At 41.9% G+C, this 15780-nt stretch overlaps 1 protein-coding gene across 1 annotated transcript in view; it reads left to right on the forward strand.

Annotated features, from left to right (window-relative positions):
- Positions 1 to 244: 244 nt before the first annotated feature.
- Positions 245 to 15780, forward strand: part of CDH20 (cadherin 20) — a 67904-nt gene continuing 52368 nt past the window's right edge. The window contains exons 1-2 of the mRNA XM_033154427.1: positions 245 to 340; positions 2598 to 2749. The gene's annotated coding sequence lies outside the window, so the exon portion shown is untranslated. The remainder of the gene's footprint in view (positions 341 to 2597; positions 2750 to 15780) is intronic.

Raw genomic sequence — 15780 nt, forward strand, 5'->3', positions numbered from 1 at the left:
GAACAGATAAGCTTCATTTTAATTTGTTCTGGCAATTATTGGAAAGTTCCCACTGTGAGGGAAGCCATTGCCTATTGGTGTGGAAGGACGCTCACCCATACAGGACCCAAACAAAAGGAGAAGCTGCTTTTCTACAAGTGTATTCAGGCATATATCGACATATTGGCTAAAGAACCAGCCCATTCGAATCCTAATGGGGAAAAGAGAGAGAGAGGGGGAGAAGGAAAGAAAGAGAGAGAAGGAAAGAGAGAGGAGAACCTTAAAAAGAAAAGAATAAAAGCTATCAAGCGAGAGCCAAAATTGGAGAGATGAGCACAAATTGTGAGCTGGTGCGATGAGGGTAGGATCCGTTTTGTGTATTTACCTCCGTAGATTACTGTAATGCTTTTGTATGTTATTTATAGATAAATGAATTATTCTATTATTACTGATAAAGGTTACTGTAAGATTAATTTGAGAGTGTGAATAGAAGAAAAGTCTGTTTGGAAGGCAGGCTACAAGTTGGCTTCTTCCATTTTTTCTTTCTTTCAACAAATCAGAATTCCACATTAATTCAATCTTTTTAAAAGCGCATGTAAGGATAATATATTTCTGAGCTTTCTAAAATATAATTCTGGCAAAATCCAAGTATTTTACTTTATTAAAAAGCCTTGAAATAGTCAAAAGGTGAAGCAAATATATTGGATGATTATGAAGAAAGGAACAGGTTATTTAAGAAATCGCTGAGGCTGCAGTTCTTTTTAAATTGGCGTGCGGGTGCTGTTAAAAAGTGTGATGACAAGGGTAGGTTTTTCCTTTAGAGCTCCCCCCCCCTCCCACATTTCTTCTTCTTATTCTCAGCTCTTAAGTAAAAGAGCGGGGGGAAGGGTTTTGCCAGTGAAATCACTTTAAATTCTTAGTTTGTTCTGTTTCTGCTTGAATTTTCCTTACTTTTTCCATGTTTAGCAAGTTTGACAATTGGTTCTAGCCATATGACATCCCAAAAGCAGTTGCTAGGGAGAGATGTCAAAGTTAGGTTCATGACATACAAATAACAGGCCCCCACTGTGCTAATAACATACATTTCAAAGGAAAATCAGTGATGTGAACTGAAAAGTAACAAACAGAATATACCTCACTAGGAAAGTGACCTCTCCCAAAGGCTTCTGAAGTGACAAGTGAAACTTCAATCAGGCACCTTGTTTAGAAGGATAAACATTGGAACTATACCCTTTCTGGGGATGGGAGTGGGAGTTTGTACTATTCTAAAACAGTGCAGTGTTTCATGCCATTGTAACTTAGTACAGCCTCTCTCTTCCTATAAACAAACTATTCCAATGGGAAACCACTAGTGACTCGACCCTCTGACTATCCCTTGGTCAAGTTGTGCAATGATTCTGGCTGGGGAAAGAATTTTATGCGGCAGTTACCAAGAAACAAAAAAGCAAGAAAAAGCCTGGATGAAATAAAAGTTCGATGCTGATGTTAGTAGCTGGTTTGTTAAAGCTTCCAAGAGCCTGGAGGGGAGCAAAATAAACCAGCTCAGTCCACATTGCTGTTAATGAGAGGTTTCTCAGGGAGCATTACTTAATTAACAACACTTTGAAAGGCAGTTCAGCTGAAATGCTACATTTAGTGAAGTAGGGTAGCTGGACCATAATCAGAGGCGTAGCAAGGTCAGGTGGTACCCGGTGCAGATTTTTTTTGTCAACCCCTCCCACACACACACACACACCGACAGCTCGAGGTAGGCTTGGGAGTCGCGGGTAGGTGGCATGCCGAATGTCACCCCCCTCAGCGATGACACCAGGGGCAGTCCCCCCCATCCCCCTTCCTACACCCCTGACAATAATGCAACTTAAATTGTAGCTACAGAAACAAGCACATACTTGTTTCAGGCTGTGTGTTGATAGGTACGTCTTTTATACACGAGAAGAATGTCCAAATGCACTTAGAGGGCTGAGTTGTTCTGCTCAATAGCAGATGTGGCAAAGGCAGAATCCTTATATGTGCATCTTCTCGGGAAGGGGTGATAAAAGTCGCATGCGTTGACTTTCCCCTTTCTGCACAATTGTTAGTGGCAGCGGTGACCTGCCTCTGCTGCATCTAGTCTCCTATAGTGCAAGAGGGCTTTTCTGTTACACAGACTACAGAGCTAACTACTGCGTAGTTTTCAGCCCAACAGTTTGCTACTGCTGTCTCATCATGAGCGAAATGCAGAGTGGTGTAAGCTATTTTCAACTTAGCTCACGGGCTTGCATAAAGAATCCTTGGGATGCCCCAGTTCATTCTTTTTTCAAGTCAAGGCGGGTAGCCGTTATCCTCATACATGCATTATTCATTCCGGACCATGTTGTCATAAAACGGTGTCCTATTGTACTCATCCGAGTGGCTTGTGTGCCATCAGCATCTTCCTTGTGAATGGCTTCTGCATACCTTGCCTCGTGGCCTGCTGTATTCGGCATCTAGCTAAGCGCTTCAAGCAGAAAAGGAAGAGAGAGAAAAAAAAAATCTCTTGTAGGTTCAAGATTATATTTCCTGCCCGAGAGAAGGCGGAATCTTAAATTACAAATGAAACACTCTTTTTCTATCTTTTCTCTTTCTTCTGTGGGTTAAAGCTACAGTGTGATGATAAAAGGAGAGAATTGCAGAGGCTCCTGCCAGAGAAGCTGTTGAATGAAGTATCTACCTATAACCTCAGCTGCAGCAGTAAGTGACAGGAGCTCAGAGGAAAGGCCAACACAGTGACATCAGTAAAAGAAAAAGGAAGGTATGATACAATGCTATTTTTGTATGGCATGATGTGCTCTGAATCCCTCCTTTTTTTCCAGAAGGCAACTGGCTGAAATTCTGCCAGCTGTCCAGAAATAAATGGCTTTGGATATAAAATCCAAAAGAAGCTGCAGATACAGTTTTCCTTTTTTTTTTAAGAAAGCAAGTTAACTTTCATGGAAGCTGGGTTTGTGTATATTTGTTCAAATGTAAGTTCCCCCATCAGTCTTGTGCCCAAGTAAGTGTGTGCAGATAACTGCAGCCTTAAGTGTTGTAAAAGCTTTTAAGAATAAAGCTGTACAACTTCTGGAACTTTTCAACAAGTCATTTCTTTTAATTCAAATTTTTCTTGAAGAGGAAATAGTCGACTAAAACGGATAATATTTCCATCTGTTATCACATGGTAATATCCTTTGGCTTCAGAAATAATATTTAATATGCAAAGAGAAGTCATAATATATTCTGTTTTATGCAGAATTCAGAGCTGCAAAACTTTATTTCAGTAGAATACACAAAAACGTTCATCCAAAGTTAGCTGTGCCTTTCCTATAAACCAAAATGCCTAAGTTCCCGTTACAGTTTGAAAAGTTAAGTGTGAGTTAATTTTCCTTTTTAAAAAAAATCTAAACAATAACTGAATGGAAACTCTTGTGTTATGATCACTTTAAGTTCTGAAATTTAAAACATGAATTGATTGGAGCTTAATTAATTAAACGGAGGTTCCTCCATACTTTCAGACAGACTGTATGTATTCCACAGTTCCGTTTACAATTCAGATGGAGGAATTTGAGGCAGGTTAACAGTCAGTGGTTGGGACAAAGTCTTTCTGCTTTGCTTCTGCTAGGGGGCTATATATAGGAATCAAATTAGATAAGCCAAAGTTTTATTTAAAAGCTGGGATCCAGTGGTCCCTGTGCAAGTAGAAAGGCACTCCCACTCGTGAAACAAAAGTTCTAGTTTTGGTCAATCCACCTTCCTGTTTCACTACATAAACCACATTCTGTGCTGTTCCAAACCTCAGGGCATAGGTTACTGTGGCTAGTTTCTCTCTGCCCAGGAGGGGCAGCAGTTGGCATATCAGCCTCACCTCATACGAAAGGCCCCAAACCAACCAGAAAATATCCACAGGGTAGCCTGGGAGGATGCATGGTGGTGGGAAAGTATTGCTTTTTTACCACTCTCGGGGATTCTGGGTTCCTTAAGTCTCACTTGCATGAGCACAGGTTAAGTATCTGTACTTCTTCAGTTTTCCACTGCCACCAATTCACTCAGGATGCTTTCAAAACCTCCTAGAAGCGTGCATAGCAATTTCAGAACAGGTTGCACTTTAGAAAACCGGGACTGGACAAAAGAAGATCCCAACTGGATTACGTTGTTACGGCTGAACTTGTAAAAGAGCGCTGCCTTCTACTGTAGATTTAGATTGATTGCAATGACACACAAAAAATTCTCCATCTTGCCTTTTGAGTTTAAAGAATTATTTAGCTCACTTAACATCAAAGTATTCCTTCCAAATAAATATCTGAGTGTTATTTTATCTTGGGGCATGTCTTGTTATGTAGGATATAATCAGACTGATATGGTATTGCATATGGAAGTGTGCTCCCTCTTTTGATATATGCCTCATAGCAAAAGAAAAGAGTGGTCTATAACAATGTATGTATTTCTTTGAAGAGAGAGACAAATTACAATGACTGAATGGAGCCCTGCTATGCTAATTAAATGTTAGACACTCGTCTGGTCCTGACAAGCAGTTCAGAGAAATGCTTTAGTTTCTTATAACTTACATTTTAGATCTCAGTGCGTATTTTTGTGTTCGTTCCTACACTTTCCCATTCAGCTCATGGTAACGAACAGAAATTTTAAAACCTGGTCAAAACATTAAAATGTAACTTGCAATTAGATTAATCTTGGTTTTGTTTCATTCATTCATTCATTCATTCATTCATTTATTTATTTAAACTGGGAGATATTTAGGGCCAGGCTTTGGGTATGACATAATTGCAGAGTTAGGAGGAGTTCACCATTAAGGTCATTGGATGTGCCCTGCCAGTTCCTAATTTTTAAACAGAAGATCCAATCAAGGGACCAGTCTCACTGGACTATAAAACCAGCAGGGCAGAGAGCCTGAGAAGGCAGTCCCTGGGGGTTGATTCACACACACACACACACACACACACACACACACACACACACGTCACTTGGGTTTCTGACCACTCAATGTTCGGTTTATGCACTTAAAAGATGCAGGTGTGGATTAAACTGAGACATGTATGCAGGCTTACAATGCAGGAAGGGAGCTTAAGAAAGGAATCCAGTAGGAGCTTGTATGTATAAACAGTTGACTAATGATGGTGCAATGATGATCATACAATGGAAACAGAACTTTCAAATCACTTCAGACACACGTGTGTGTTAATGGAGTCGATTCACACAGTGAGCAACCAAATGGTGAGAAATTGTGAGGATCATGAATGGGTGAGCCAGCCCTTCATAACCGGCAGCTGAATATGTGAATGGACTCCATTGAATAAGATGGTCCCTGAGGCATAATGCAAAAGTCCAACCTGAGGTGCTGTTGTGTGTGATGGCTTCTATCTCTCTCTCTCACAGCCATTTATAAATGACATGCGTGGATGCATTGTGAAGTATCCCAAAAGTTTGTAAAGTCCTATACAACACATTTTTTAATCATTCATTTGAAGTACTTATATACCACCCTATCACTACACACTCAGAGTGGTTTATAATAACTTGAACTTAAAGAGAGACTATTGACAGTAACAAATTGTAGACACCCACTGAAAATCATCAAGTAAATGAACATAGTTAAGTACTATGTGTGATTTGCAGCCCATCTTTCATATTTTGACAGTGCCAACTTCCATGAGAGATTGAGAAGAAAAGGGTGTTCTTTCATATCTGAGAGACAGAAGTGTACAGAAATATATATTGATTCACTTCCTAGTCAAATATTGAGATAAGTACATTCTAGATAATGCCAGTGCTGCTGTCTAGACCCAGGGTTCATGCATAGCACCATTTTCACACAGTAAGGTTACAACTTTGGGAGAGAAAGGTTAGTGATCTTGTGAATCCACTGCCACATAAGGCTGCAGCTCCTTCAGAAAATTAGTATAATCAGCAGAATTAGCAAGTACAACTTTGTCTTGATTTTCCTATTTGAAGCTAGTGCAGGCAAGGTGAAAGGGAGCCTGATATTTTGTCCTCTTGATTTCAAGCAGTTTTGTTGAAGCATAACTTTAATCTGAGCCCTTGCCTTGCAGGCCTTAACTGAAAAAAAAAGGATAAGACTATTGCCAGTGATTTTACACAAGCATTGTTGTTTTGAAGATACAACTCTGTTTTCTTGTAATGCTTTACATACCCTTATGGAAGTTCTTTTTATGAGGCCTATGATATTCAATCAAGGTCACTCTACTATTACTTGAACATCATTACAGGCACATAAATTAATCTAATCCCCATGATTTCTACATGTCCTGAAGAGATAGAATGAATTCATTCTATCTTTCTGCAACTTCCCCTTTGCCTTTGCTCATCTGAACAATTTGCTAGTCAGAGCAAGAGCTATATTTCATAATTAGGGACGTAGTATTTCTTAAAGAGTAGGGACGAGGGTGGCGCTGTGGTCTAAACCACTGAGCCTCTTGGGCTTGCCGATCAGAAAGTCAGCAGTTCAAATCCCCGTGATGGAGTGAGCTCCCGTTGCTTGGTCCCAGCTCCTGCCAACCTAGCAGTTTGAAAGCACGCCAAAAAGTGCAAGTAGATAAATAGGTACTGCTCCGGTGGGAAGGTAAACAGCGTTTCCGTGCGCTGCTCTGGTTTCGCCAGAAGCGGCTTAGTCATGCTGGCCACATGACCCTGAAAAACTGTCTGCGGACAAACGCCAGCTCCTTCGGCTTGTAAAGCGAGATGAGCGCCGCAACCCCAGAGTCGTCTGCGACTGTACTTAACCGTCGGGGTCCTTTACCTTTACCTTTATTTCTTTAAAGAAGAGGCCCAATTCAGATGTTACAAGCTGTTGGAATCATGTGAAAACGGAGATTGCACTTTAATCCTAACACTGTTTCATAGACATTTCCAAAATTTAGCACCAAAGAAGGAGCAAGTATAAGATCATAGCAAAGAGATTGCAATCCCATGCATCTCCTGAGTAGAATAAAGCCCCATTGAACTCAATGGGACTTCGCTTTTCCCATACTAGCCTAACCTCTGATACTCAGGTTAGAGGTTATGTTGTTAAATTGCTTGCTTTCAGTTCATATTACTTAGAGGGGGTGGGTGGGATGTCAAACATTCAATAAAACCCCAGTGCTTTCATAATGCATACTTTCATATTGCTGTGAGGAAAAGATTGTGTTTAGGAGTTTTCAGCTCATCTTTCACAGAGATCTCAGCCAGCCCTTGGAAAAGGAAGGAATCTTTTCTGAATAAATGCTACATCTGTCTAATAAAGATGATCACACTGAGGATTACTGTAATACTCCATTAAGGCAGCTTACAGTGTTCCGGACGTTACAATTACATGTCCAGAGTGCATTCCACTCAACACAATGATAATTTTTTAGAAATAAAGCAAGCCACTAGGTGACAAACAAGCAACTAATGTTTTCTGAAAGGGGCATTAAAGACACCATAGCTGTAATTAATTATAGGCAAAAAAAAAAAAAAAAATACCCACCCATGCCATTCAATTAAAGATTTCAGAAATCAGGGCATTTTACCTTGCAAACAAAGAAGTCTTGATACAATGTCCACTATAGACTTTTTCTATTCATTTCTACTGGCAATACATTAGGGAAGATTAGGGCAATTACTAAGAGGCCCGTCTACATATTATCCATCCCTTACTCGGAATAAAAGAAGCTCGCAGCAGTCACAATGGAACAGGATGTGTTTGTTGCTTTCCCCCTCAATCCACATTCTAAAACACAGGTGAAGGACTATGTTGCACCCTGTGGGAGAAGAAACAAAAGAAGTTGTAGCTATTGAGTCTGATGGAAAATTGTTTGTTAAAAGAAAACGAGAATATTCTGTATTAATCTTAGTGCCAGGTTTCAAACTTGAATCTGTTGTCTATTCCCTTCTTATCCACTGATATATTTATACTTGCTCAAATAAACTACTCGTTAATGGCACGGCAATTTCTATTACATTCTTACATTGTTTTTCTGAAGACACCGGGGCTGTAGAGAGTTGAAGATAGAATGTGTGGGGCCATCATTGCCCATGCCATGCCGACTCACTGAGCTGTTGCCTCTAATCAATCGGGGTTTATATGTTGTACTAATGCTTCAGATACTTGTAAACCCTCTTTGACTGGAGGCAACAAAGGGACAAAATAAATGAGTGTGTACATCAGAGATAATGATGGTGTTACCATTTTGCCATTCTGCCTTCCAACTCTCAAAAACACATTATTTGTGCCCTTGTTTCTTGTGGCAGTCCAGCTTGCCACTGTGAAATCCCATCAGTGTCTTCCTTCAGTAGTACCATTTTATTTGGTACATAGATTGGTTTAATGCACGCATCATCTCTTGGCCACTTTCATAGTTAGCTAATTTACTATCCAGTGAATGCTGTAGTGGAAAAATGTAAGTTACAGGTGCAATCCTATAGCCACTTGCCCGCAAATAAACTCCATTTTAACACAGATGGGTTTATTTCTGCGCAAGCATGCATAGGGTTACTCTATTAAATCTTCAAATATGAAACGTTAAAAAAAAATAGTTGCGTAAAGTGTATAAATAATGATGAAGTGTACAAATAGAGAGCGATAATAGTGAAAATCTCAGGTAAGTAGACTGTACTGTGCAAGAAATATTCTCACATGTCTTTTTATGACAGCTTTCCATTTAGTGTGTGCTTGTTTAATTTCTCCAGCAAATTTGGTTTAGCTCTGTGAAATCCCACGAACTGTTAGACAACAATCACTACAGTTCAGATTCTTTGTTATTGGAATCCATTTTAGTGTAGGGGCAACTAAACTGTTTGATGGGTTTATAAGTAGGAAAGTGCCTTATACTAAGTCACATGTTGCTTCATCTGGCTCAATATTTTCTATGGACCGTGAAGGGTTTTGAGCTGGTTTCAGATTTTTGCTATGCAATGAAGCTCAGCGAGTGATCTAGGGCCAGGCATAGTCTCTCAGTATAAGCTAACTCACAGGGCAGTTCTGTGTATAAAGTGGGTGACTAATTCCACAGTGCAGATTAAATTCTAAAATAATTAATAATCCTGAGCTCCGTCACCACCATTTAATGTGACTAGCCTTCAGATACTCTTCAGAGTATAGCTCTGTGCAGATGTTTAGGCCCACTGAACATAGCTCTCAACTTTCCCCTTTTTTTGAGGGAAATTCCCTTATTCCAGGGCCGTTTCCCATTGCAAAAAAGGGAAAGTTGACAGCTATGGCCGTTTCCCAATGCAAAAACAAAGGAAGGTTGACAGCTCTGCTACTGAATGAATGTTTGTATGGTGGGGTGATGGCAGGCTCTACCCCACCACCATAAACACCTTCTATCACACACCTGCAGATACAGATGTGCCTTAAATTCCAACAAGTGTATGCAAGTTGCAGACATGCAATGAAGCATGCAACTGGTGGTGTGCAATGCAGTGTCACCTAAACCCATTCATCAAACACTTAGAGCCCAACAGCCAGTCACCTGAAAGGAGCTTAAGAATGTGACTACGTGGTCTTCTTTGGATTTATGTTTGGAAGAAAATGCAATTAAATGCCTTTTTTTTTATAAAAGAAAGAATGCAATGATCCACACAGTATTGCTTTGATGTTCCATGTTCTCATGAAACTAGTATGCACATTAATACCTTGTTTACATTATACTGTATTTTTCCCGTATATAAGACTAGGTTATTTTATTACAATTATGCTAAAAACTTGGGGTTGCCTTCTACACAGATAGTGGGGAGGTGGGACGGGCGATTGGTGGCTGCCACAAGCAGGATATCATCTGCGGCGTTTTTGCGGGTGAATGGTGGATGCTACAAAACAAAACAGCAACACCACAAACTGGCTATAACTATAAAACCAAATTTACTAGAATAGAAATGAGCAGGTAACCATTAGATTCACAAACATGCTAAAGTGCCAAGTGCAAATAATGAAAACAAAGGGTAAAAATACAGCGATATCTGAACAAATTGGATTGATGAATAATATAACAAGTGGCATGAGTCCAAATACAGGATAATGACCCCGTGCCGCCACAATGGTGAGGGTGGCACATAGGAGAACCGAGAAAGTTCAAAAACGGTGGGCGCTGCAAGTTCCGCTGACTATTGTCTTCGCCGATGTGAGTGCACTTGGCTGTCGCATTCCTGCGGGTGAGTGATTTTCAGCAACCCCCCCCCCAAAAAAAGCTCAACAAGTCTGGGCAATCTCCCCCCATTGTCTCTATTTGGAGTCCCAAAAGCAAACACCAATCGCCTGCCCAATTGCCGCAGCAGCCAATAGCCAGCGGACCTTGCAGCACCCACCAATCACGTCGTATACATGGGGGCGTCTTATACACGGGAAAATAGGGTATATTGGGAAACTATTCTATTGAGAACACACATTTATTGTGAACAAACTCCATGCAGTCCCAGCTTAAAACACTTGTGCTGTAACAAAAACAAATCCACACCAATGGCGTATGTATATATATAGAGAGAGAGAGTGGCCTCGGGGAAAAGACAAGAAAGGCTGTAACAGCACTTATCTTTGGCAATGAAAACAAGCCTGGGTTGTGGCATATTCACACTGAAGTACATTGTTAGTTCTTATAGTTTGCAGCCTTGGCTAGGTCAGTTGTACGGTAGGTACCTCACACAGTTTTCTTCTAGAGTGGGGCCACCGTTGAGCTGAAGGAGCAGAATTGCATGGATTTTGAGGTGGCATTTGAAGCTCCGAGAATATCAGTTTTGCAGCATTTCGGACCATTGTGGGACAAAAGGGGCGGAGGTGTCTTTATTTCCTTTTTCTTTTTTAGCCAGAAAGACTGCTGTGAAGGCTGTGGACTCATATTTCATATTCCCAGAGGTCCTTTGAAACCTGGATATAAGAACAAGGCAGACAGTTCAGTAGCACCTCAAATAGTTATACATACACCAACCGAAAGACTCTTATTTCTTTTCCTGGTTTGATTTCACAGACAGCCGAAAATGTTCTTTATCTTGCTAGCTAATAGTATTCCTTCATGGAGTTGAGGCAATCAGCAAGGTCAGGACCGGATAGTATAGATGTCACTTCTAGCTAGCCGTTATAAATGTCAGTACCGGGAAGAGATAAATTAGCTCTTGGGTTACCACATATTGCAAGCGTTACAGGGCGAACTGGCATCAAACCTCGCGTTGCGTTCCCCGCACCTGCCCTACATATAAATGTAAATGAATAAAATAAAAAGCCAATACATTTGCACAACTTGAAGGCTCGCTTGTACCTGCAGGTTATGAGATGGGGGTAAGCTGTTGGCAGGTTTACAGCCAGTGTGGTGTAGTGGTTAAGAGCGGTAGACTCGTTATCTGGTGAACCGGGTTCGCGTCTCCGCTCCTCCACATGCAGCTGCTGGGTGACCTTGGGCTAGTCACACTTCTCTGAAGTCTCTCAGCCCCACTCACCTCACAGAGTGTTTGTTGTGGGGGAGGAAGGGAAAGGAGAATGTTAGCCGCTTTGAGACTCCTTCGGGTAGTGAAAAGCGGGATATCAAATCCAAACTCCTCCTCCTCCTCTTCTTCTTCTTCTTCTTCTTCTTCACACTCTTCCCCCCCCCCCATCGAAACTTTAGGTAGTTAGCAGGTCTGAGACCAAAGCTGCCACCCAGAGAACCTTTCTTTCTCTTTAGCAGCTGTGAAATTGTGAGGGGAGATGCTGCAGCAATGGCTTCTTCTGTCACGCTCAAGCCCCGTTGTAAACTCTGCCCACGTTTCCTTCCTGCTGGCCTGGGTGGAGAGACAGGCAACCAATGGTGGGAGAGCTTCCTGCTGCATCATTCCTTGCAGGTATATGATTCATTGGGTTGCCACATGTAAACCCATGTAGCCCAAAGTTTCAAGATGTTGTGCTGTATTCCGTTGGACTGGTTTTTCTGGACATTAATGTAAGATAAACAAAATTAATGTAAATTTCACAAAAGCATTCCAGGCTCGTGTAATGAAGTCTTTATTTCTTCTCTGAATGCCTGGAATATAACCATCCCAATATCTAATAACAAAAAAAAAAAAAACTGCCCCGATTTCCAGTAACAAGCCCTGGTTAAGAACAGTTGCAGCCAATGACATGGTGCCTTCTGATGTTGCTGGACTACAACTCCTATCATCCCTGACTATTAGCCATGCTGGCTGGGACTGACAGGAGTTATAGTTCAACAAGATCTGGAGAGCATCATGTTGCCTACCCCGGCCTAAACTGCATGTGCACCAAACCTAATCATGGCTCATCAGGCAAGTGGTGAAGACATTTTTTTTTTAATCTTGCCTGGTGTTTGGACTTGAGTTCCTCCCTTCTGCTGGTTAGTTCTGTTACACAGTTGTTTTTAAAGCTTTCTGCTCTTATCATGTAACTGGGCAATTAATAATAGATGCTGCTCTGTTTTTAAATGTAATAAGCTACCTCCAGGCCCCCTTTTTTAGGTCAGAAAGGCAAGATGTAAATGGTGAACAATAACCAGGTTTTTTCATAACCATCCTTTGTAAAGCCACTTGAAACCACGACTTCAAGTTCTTTTAGTGTCACTGCACAGAATGAAAATCTAAAACATGGTCAATGCCAACGCAGAAAGGGAGGGGGCATTCTCAGAGGGAGGGAAGGAGATGAAGCAAACATACCCACCTCTGGTCCCTGATTTGCAAAGCATGATCTCCAGGAAAAGATAGTGTTGCACTACTGCAGGAAAACCAGCATCCTGGTTCAGCCTTTCAAATAGGTCTGCAAAGGCTGCTAACCTCCTTGCACACATTTACCTGTTGTGTGCGGCACATTAACAACCAGCAATGAAAAACAAACCAGTTGACAAAACAAATCCTGCCTGGAAATGGTTTTTCTCCCCCCCCCCATAAAATTTACACACTACATGATTGTAAAAAGCATCAAATATGTTTGCACAAGATAAAACAGAATCTAAGAAAAATTTGCAGCCATACTGTAAACATAACAAAAGTTACAATACCAGAACAGGTTAGAATTACCTCAACTTTATAAGCATCTAGGTAAAGGTAAAGGGACCCCTGACCGTTAGATCCAGTCGCGGACAACTCGGGTTGCGGCGCTCATCTCACTTTATTGGCTGAGAGAGCCGGCGTACAGCTTCCGGGTCATGTGGCCAGCATGACTAAGCCGCTTCTGGCGAACCAGAGCAGCGCACAGAAATGCCGTTTACCTTCCCGCCGGAGTGGTACCTATTTATCTACTTCCACTTTTGGCGTGCTTTCAAACTGCTAGGTGGGCAGGAGCAGGGATCGAGCAACGGGAGCTACTCCATCGCGGGGATTCGAACCGCCAACCTTCTGATCGGCAAGCCCTAGGCTCTGTGGTTTAACCCAAAGCGCCACCCGCATCCTTAAGCATCTGTGTAGGCTGGTCTAAACAGTAGTGTTTTTACCAGGCACTGAAAAGAGTACAGTGAAGGCGCCTGCTTGATCTCAATAGGCAGGGAGATTTCCAAAGTGCAGGTGCTGCCACACTGAACGATCAAGTTCTTACAAATGCAGAACAGGTATTTTGTGGCACCTGTAGTAGTGCCAATTCTGTTGATGGTATTGGTTGAGTGGGCACATGTGGAGTAAGACATTCTCAAAGGTAAACTGGTCCCAGCCTCCCCTAACCTGGTGCCCTCTGGATGTTGTTGGACTATTTCTCGTTGTCCGTGACTGTTAACTATGCTGGCTGGGGCTGATGGGAATTGTAGTTAAAACTTTCTAAAGGGAACCAGGTTGGGAAAGGGAGAGCTTTCTACCTTAACAGAACTGTTTTGAGGATTACAAGTTAATGCATGTGGAGGTTTTAAATGAGGCTTTAAAATGCTATGTGAATGCTGGGTTTTGCAAGTGTGTGCCTTCGAATTCACTTTGGGGGGAAATAGGCCAAATGAATTGCAAATTGGGTGCATTGTAGTGTGGTATATATTTGCCATCTAGTACCCTTTTAGAGAAAGTTTGCAGGAAGATTCTCACCTTATGAAGGTCGCTGGCATGGCTTTGTACGAGTCACCTTTAAGAATAGAGAAACAATACTATGCAAAGGGTAGTGTCAGTTTTCCTCTGGGATTTATAGGACAGAACTTTTCTGTTATTCTGTAAGAGGTGTTCTTCCCCGCTCCCCCCACCCACTTAAAAAAGAAAGAAAAAGAAAGATGAAATGCTTTGAATGTTGAGTGAAATGAGTTGCTGATGTGTCCCAAGAGAGCCTGCTGACTGATCTGTGGTTATAACTTTGTGACACTGGATTGTATTCTGAGTTAATGTTTATGCACCATATGGTGCATTGTCAAGTTTCATTGTATTTTTCCAGAAATATATATATATATATAGAGAGAGAGAGAGAGAGTTAAAAAACCTAAAACCCAGTCTCTTTCAATAATGAAAACAAATGCCCCAGGACACTTTTTTTAAAAAATAAACTCATACTAATGTACAGCAGCCATCCAGCCAAGACATTTAGCTCCAGTATCCGATGATATGAGAACACCAGGCAGCAAGAGCAGATGGCATGGATGGGGTGAGGGTGCTTGCCTGACCTCCAAGCAGGTGAGTCGCTGCTGCTTACCAAGAGGAGTGAGGCAGTGGGGAGGGGATGTCAGCGCAAGGGCGCTGGCAGGAGCATTTCCGCCGCACTCACCTTTCCTTCCAAGTAAGCAGCAGCGACTCACCTGCCAGGAGGTCAGGTAAGTGCCTCTGCCCTACTGTGCCATCCGTAATTGCCAGGTAGTTGTTTTTGATGTGAGAAGGGCAAACACCATCTCTTCTTGGCCAGTTTCCACCTGCCAAATCTTGCCCCCACTTGTCCTGCTGCTTTCTCTGGGGAAACTTTCTGTTTATCATTTAATGGGGGGGGTGTCAATCGTCTTTTTCTGCAGATTGACGTTCGCTTCGATTCGGTGGTAAACAGCAAGCGGCAGGGCAAACGAAAACCACTTGGACCCACTGTTTAGAAAGCACAGGACAAGCAGGAAACCTCTCTGACCTGCGCTTTCTATGCATTGGACAAGTAGGAGTGTGTACGAGCCCTTAGTTAAGATAGGAGTTCTGAGCAATTATGCACAGGATTGCAGTCAGTTCAATGGGACTTTCAGGTTAGCATGAAAGCTTCCTTTACTCAGGAATCTTCTTCTTTGGCGATCACTCTTGTCCGAGTAAGATTGTCTTCCATAAACACAGTTTTAACAATGAGTCCGTAAGTGACTGTGGAGGCCAATTCTGAATCCACATGTCCTTCCACAGTGGGGATATTGATTTCCAGGGGGGAGTTGATCACGGTGTGGATTTACCAAGCGTGCCTTCCTCTTAGCACGTTTCTCCCTTGCATCCTGAGTTCCAGTGTCTTCAAAGCCCATGACACCTTTGGTAAAGGCTGTTCTCCAATTGGAGTGCTCGCAGTCAAGTGTTTCCCAATTGTTGGTGTTTATAATACCTTTTTTTTTTTAATTCGCCTTCAGACAGTCTTTAAACCTCTTTTGTTGACCACCAGCATTATGCTTCCCATTTTTAAGTTCAGAATAGTTGCTTTGGAAGACGATAATCAGGCATCCGCACAACATGACCGGTCCAACGAAGTTGATGTTGAAGAATCATTGCTTCAACACTGGTGATCTTTGCTTCTTTCGGTACACTTGTATTAGTTCGCCTGTCTTCCCAAGTCATGTGTAAAAAATTTCAGAGATACCGTTGGTGGAATCTTTTGAGGAGCTGGAGATTACAAGTACTGTAGCATATATCTGACAAAACTTCCCCAGCCCTCAGTTTTCCAACAGCTACTGGTGAGCTCATTTTCGCAAACCGAACCTAGAA

This window comes from Lacerta agilis, chromosome 7 (assembly GCF_009819535.1).
Source record: "Lacerta agilis isolate rLacAgi1 chromosome 7, rLacAgi1.pri, whole genome shotgun sequence".
In the NCBI taxonomy this organism is placed as follows: Eukaryota; Metazoa; Chordata; class Lepidosauria; order Squamata; family Lacertidae; genus Lacerta; species Lacerta agilis.